The 5,857-nt window shown below is 41.5% G+C and overlaps 1 pseudogene; it reads left to right on the top strand.

The window, feature by feature from the left end:
* The first annotated feature begins 4,748 nt into the window (after positions 1-4,748).
* Positions 4,749-5,107, top strand: LOC100768295 (annotated as a pseudogene).
* Positions 5,108-5,857: the final 750 nt, after the last annotated feature.

The raw sequence follows: 5,857 nt of genomic DNA, 5'->3' as shown, positions 1-5,857 counted from the left end.
TCTCCTCACTCTGTAGACTTTGAAATGTCTATTTCCATTGGCTCAGTATGAAGACATGGACTCCCAAATTTATACTGCCAGCTCAGATTTCTTTTTTAAGCTTCAGATCTATATTTACAGCTGCGTACTTTATATTTTCACTTGGATGTCTCATACTTGTCAAACTTAGCATGTCCCCTCCCCACTGTCACCCATGGCCCCTCATCTAATGTTTCTTACCCTTTTAAACATACTCTTACTCATTAGTTGTTTTTTACAAGTTTCCTTGAATCATCTCTCCCTTTCATAACCAGCTTCCATCCAGTCCCAAAGCCCAACCCTCCTGCCTCTCAAATGTGTCACACATACTCTTTTCGCCATGCTCACTGCTAGCATTCTAGTCTGAACTCTGACCACCTACCGAATGGACTTCTAAAGCAGCTTCCTGTTTCCTCTGCTTCATTCCTTGCTCTACTCCTTTTGATATAAGGGAGGTTGGCATTATTAAAACTGAAAACTCAGTCATAAGACTTCTTGCTTTACAGTCTAATGGTTTTAAATTACAATTAGTCTAGAATCCAAATCCAAGTCTATAAAGTCTCAAATCTGCTGTGTGGGGTGTGTTAGCTATCATTGCTGTTCAGGGACAAAGAGCTTACTCTATCCACTGTCGGGAATGTGGCTAACTGCCAGTGTTCAGCTGGGAGTTCCCTCTAAGGATTGTGTTTCTCAGCATGATGGTTCCTCTTCTGCAATAGCCTTTATGTAATGACTGACTGATGATTGGGGAGGGTGATGTAGAAGCCCAGCTTTTCATTGTCAACATTTCCTTGATCAACATCAACTTAGTTAACGCAAAGGGTCAACTTATACTAATAAAGCATTACAGATCAACTTATTCCTTTGCTGTCTCCCATTTCTCTCTCCCCTTCCACAGATAGTGATTTCATTTCTTTATAAACCACTCCCTACACTAGTCTTCATCTTGACCTGCTTTATGAAAACTCATTGGTAGCAATATATGAATGAAATGTCAAAATGTTAAGAGCATGACTGAGGACACTTATGATGTCAAGAACCTGAAAGTCACATTATAAGACAGTGACAGGTAAGAGATCTAGTTACCATGAGTAGTGATCACTCAACAGAAGCACAGTCACTACTTTAGACTTACAAAGCTGCCATGTAGACAAGAACCTCATGTCATATTACTCCAGGGACTAGGATTAATATCCATGGGATACATGTTTGGGCTCAAAGGGAGGGTGATGCTTCTCACTTTATGAACATTCACTCTATGAGACTTGTGTGACCTCATCTCAGGGGCCAAGTAGCAGGAGGTCCTGAGCTGGAGGAGTCACTGACCAGATGACCAGCCTCTCTGTGACAATGCTCTATGGCTTCCTGCTCTAGGACATGGCTTCATAAAGTGACCCGACCATGCTGGGAAGTGGACTCTGACAAATAGATTTCATAGCCAAGTGAATTTGGCAGAAGGTGTGACTGTGTTAGGCAAATTGTTTTCATCACAAGATTTCTTAGAGAGTGATGCATCCAAAGTGCATTGTGAAGCCACATGGAGGCCTCCTAGCACCCTGCATCCTTTAGAAGCCATTTTGAACAAGGGCTAGTCAAATGAACAAGGCAAAGTTTTATGGGATCTACTTCAAGAAACTCTGTTTTAGGTCATTATTTTTGTTGCTGTTGTTTTCAGTGCAGGACTGAACCCAAGGTTTCAAACCCACAAAGCCCTTTGATGAGCTGAATCCCCAGTGGTGTTTGGAGCATTGCATTACTGAGTCATAGCCCAGAGAAATGAAAATGTAGATTGTTGAGAACTCCTAAGTGGTGTCCCTGAAAGTCTGAATGTTGCCTAGAAAGTTCCATTTCTCTCAGTGTTCCAGAGGGCCCTCTTCTTAACACTTGTCCTTGGGAGCCCCCTTTGTCAGAATTAGGCTGCACAGAACACTAAAGCTTAGTTTTGTCATTTGCTTAGCTGCCACACCAAATCCTCTTCAGATATAACAACAATTTGGGATCTTCATAAGGTCCCTGGATAAAGACTCCTTCCAACTACATTTATAGATGAATCACACAATTGGGAGAATATTAGCTACTTTGGTGAAAATCTGTAACTTCAGAGAAGGATCAAGCCAGCAAATTTTACTGCTCTTGCATCAGCCAAGGTCACTTACATTTTGTGCTATCCAAACATTATTGTCAGTCCCAATTACCCAGCTGCCTAATCAACACCCATAATTAATTCTCTCCACTCACTCCCCTTTATTCAGTGCTTACAATAATGATGTAGCCACCCCCAAAGGAAGAAAGAAAGGGCCAGTGCAGCCAGGCTCTTGCCTAAGTATATCTTAATAATTTTCTTCACAGTTTCATGCAATCCCTTTTCCAAATATCTGGTGATAGGTTTAATTCTTTCAGTGCAGTGGAAAGTGTTCAGAGACCCAGTTAGAAGTGGAAGGGGAATTCCATGTCCATGAAGGAGGGACAGCTCTTACTATTTCCTCACTGTTGTGCTTTCTGAGATAGAGATGAGTGGATGCCCTCAGCAGACTAAGAAGGCAGACAAAGGATGGGGACTGCTGTAAGAGCTGTATTTGCTCACATAACACTTCTTGGTTAATATCACCACTTTGAAAGAACCTCTGGGTGACTTGGCAGTATTTTTTTAATGATTTTATTTGCTGCGGAGATAGATCTGGTGGGATAAAAATCCTAGCAGTCCAAAATTGGTAGCCAAATAGTAAAGAGAATTTGAGCCATTTAAATGAACACCTCACAGTCTTTCTAAATTCTAAGAAGGGAAAGTAGATGATGGCAAAATAAATATCTAATTATTGCATGTTGAAAGCTAATAGATCACCTCTAAGCCAAATAAATTATGTATGATAATGTAAGCACATTGGTTTCACTATTTATCAGAGATATTTTTCCTTTTGGTTACCAATACAGTCTCTCTTTCTCTCTCTCTCTCTCTCTCTCTCTCTCTCTCTCTCTCTCATATACACATTGTGGCATTTCTACTAAATACCAAGGATAATGTTCCTATGGCAACTAAATTCTATTTCATTGCATTCATCTTTGTACAAAGTCAGTCACAGAAGTCTACCATGATATAAAGAGTAACTGCTAATGTTTTCCAGGTCAAGCTTTCTGCATATGAGTAGCATATTCTTGTTATCAACTACAGCTATATTATATTTCAAGAATATACAGCATGTTCTTGTTATTGACCACAGCTATATTATATATCAAAAATAGTTGGAATTTGATTACTCTATGCATCTTACTAGAAACGAAGTCCTTAAATACTGAGGGTCACAAAGGCTGCCTTAAGTTACTCTGTGACAACTGTGGCATTTCAGCTACAGGCTGAAGAAACTTTGAGTGGGGTTCACAATACTTCAACACCATAGGAAGCCTGATGCCAGGGTGCATCCTTTTCTCCTTCCTTTCTTCCTTCCTTTCTTCCTTCCTTCCTTCCTTCCTTCCTTCCTTCCTTCCTTCCTTCCTTCCTTCCTTCCTTCCTCTCTCTCTCTCTCTCTCTCTCTCTCTGTCTCTCTCTCTTTCTTTCTTCCTCCCTCTCTCTCCCTCCCCTCTCTCTCTGTCTTCTTTTTTTTTATAAGCTCTCACTTTGTAGCACAAATCCACACTGATATTGAATTCCCTCAGTAGCTCAGGTGGCTTGAACTTGCTATAATAATCCTGCCTCAGGCTTGTGAGTTCTGGGATTATAAGCAAAGGTCACCTTGCCTGGTTTATAAGCCACTCTTAATAGAAGGGTCTTGTCCCTTCCATATACCTAGCTACTTTTCCAGCTTCCCTATGAAATTTAATTTTCTTTCCAAGCAATTAGTAGATCCAAGGGATGTGAGCAGTTTGCAGGAAGTGTTCAGCAGATTCCTGAATCTGGTGGAGTAATAATGGGGTTGGAATCAATAGCCCCTCAACCTGGAGCTGCTTGCTCTCATGATCAGGAGGGGCTATTTAATCCCTTTGGGTCTCAGTTCTTCATGTATGAAGTGAAGGCTTGGGCTGGGTAGTCTGCAACATCTGATCTTGACTCCAAGAATATGTGGCATTGTTTCTGGTGGGATCAAACAGTGGGACAAGTAGGATTATTTTTCAGGTTGTAATTAGAAGAGATGATGGAGAACAAAATGGCCTTCATCCTTAAAGAACCAAGGTGAAGTTCAAGAAGTTCACAATGTGTTTATAGCTCCTTGATTTTTATATTAGAAAGAAGTGAAGTCCCTATCAAGAGAGACAAAGTTAGCACACCCTACTCATGCTTAGAAAGTCTTTATCCTGGCTCTACCTCCATTACTTCACAATCCAGAGAAAGTAAGCATAGAGGCCTTCAGCAGAGAAGCTAAAGGAAGGGGCAGGCAATGGTGAAAGTTCCATCAGAAATTCGAGTAGGAAGGTCAGCGTCCTCTACCGTAATCTGGGAGGGAGCAGGAAATGGGGCAAAGGATGCTGCTGAGTTAGTGTTCTTGTTGTCTCTAACATTTCTCAACATATCTTTTGATGCTTAAACTTGCCCTGTCTTCAAGGACAGTCTCTGTATCACCACAGATGCCACTGGGATTCCTAATATTAAGAATTATGGGTTGCCCCCCATGTTCGCAGGCCACAACTGCCTCTGTGAATCAGCCTGTCTCCTTATTGCCCTTGACAAATGGTGTTGTCAACTAGTTTTAAAATATCATAGCTGGGGTGGACTGGTGGTTTATCGTGTGTGGGGCAAAATGGAGCTCAAGGCCATGAGTCAGTATACCAGCCTGCTCAACCCGGCTGTCTTCCCACACCTGACTGTGGTGCTTCTGGCCATCGGCATACTCTGCACTGCCTGGTTCTTTGTGTACAAGTAACCTTCACCAAGGACACATGTGATATTTACAAAGAGCTCCTCATCTCCTTGGTAGCCTCACTCTTCATGGGCTTTGGAGTCCTCTTCCTCCTGCTCTGGGTTGACATCTATGTATGAGTTCCCAAGGGTACCTACCAGGCAGCTTCACCAAGTCCCTGCTTTTGTAAATTAAATTTTTACATTGCTACAAGTGTCCCACCTGCTGTTTACAATAAAGGCAGATGTGTGACAAAAAAATATCACAGCTGCCATCCCCACACTTGCTTTATAGTGACAAAGGCCACATTTTCCCACCAAAAGTTAGAAAATGATGATGTGACAAGTCTGGAAATGTATTCATGAGGAGCCAAGGATGAAGATGAAGAAACAAGGCTGTCTTGAAACACCCATGATACCCTCAGTCAGTTTGGAAGTTTCTCATTCTTTGATTTCCAGTAGGTGATATGATCATTATTTATAAACTCTGGTTCTTGAGACCACTGTGTGTTGAGTCTTCCTGTATATTCTAGATGCATACAAGGGCATAGATTTGGAACTGGATTTGGAATGAGCAGGTGCCAATGCCTCTGGGCCCTTTACCATCAAGAGAAGACTATGGTGGTTGAAAACTCGGCAGTCCACATTTTGGAACTCCTGCTATCTTGGTTTCCTTCACTGAATGGACTGGTATTCACTAGAATACCCCTAGACAGGAAGTATCTTGGGGGCAAGAAACATTGCCACTTTACTGTTGTATTGATTGTGTCCAGAACTGTGCCTGGTATAGAGTAGGCAACTGTAGAATGAATGAATGATGGCATTTGATCAAAGATGGAAATATACCAACTTCTCATGGATTTTTTAATACTAGAAGTAACAATTTTTACAAGAGAAATATGTGCTAGGAATAAAAAAGATGGTTTCCATACTTGCAACTCCTAAGCTCTTCTACACCCTCTAAAACTCCTAAGCCTTACCCAACTTCTATCCTTTCCAACTTTTATACCT

This window comes from Cricetulus griseus, chromosome 2 (assembly GCF_003668045.3).
Source record: "Cricetulus griseus strain 17A/GY chromosome 2, alternate assembly CriGri-PICRH-1.0, whole genome shotgun sequence".
In the NCBI taxonomy this organism is placed as follows: domain Eukaryota; kingdom Metazoa; phylum Chordata; class Mammalia; order Rodentia; family Cricetidae; genus Cricetulus; species Cricetulus griseus.
The sequence above is the reverse complement of the archived record's forward strand: the minus strand, read 5'-3'. Positions and strand labels throughout refer to the sequence as shown.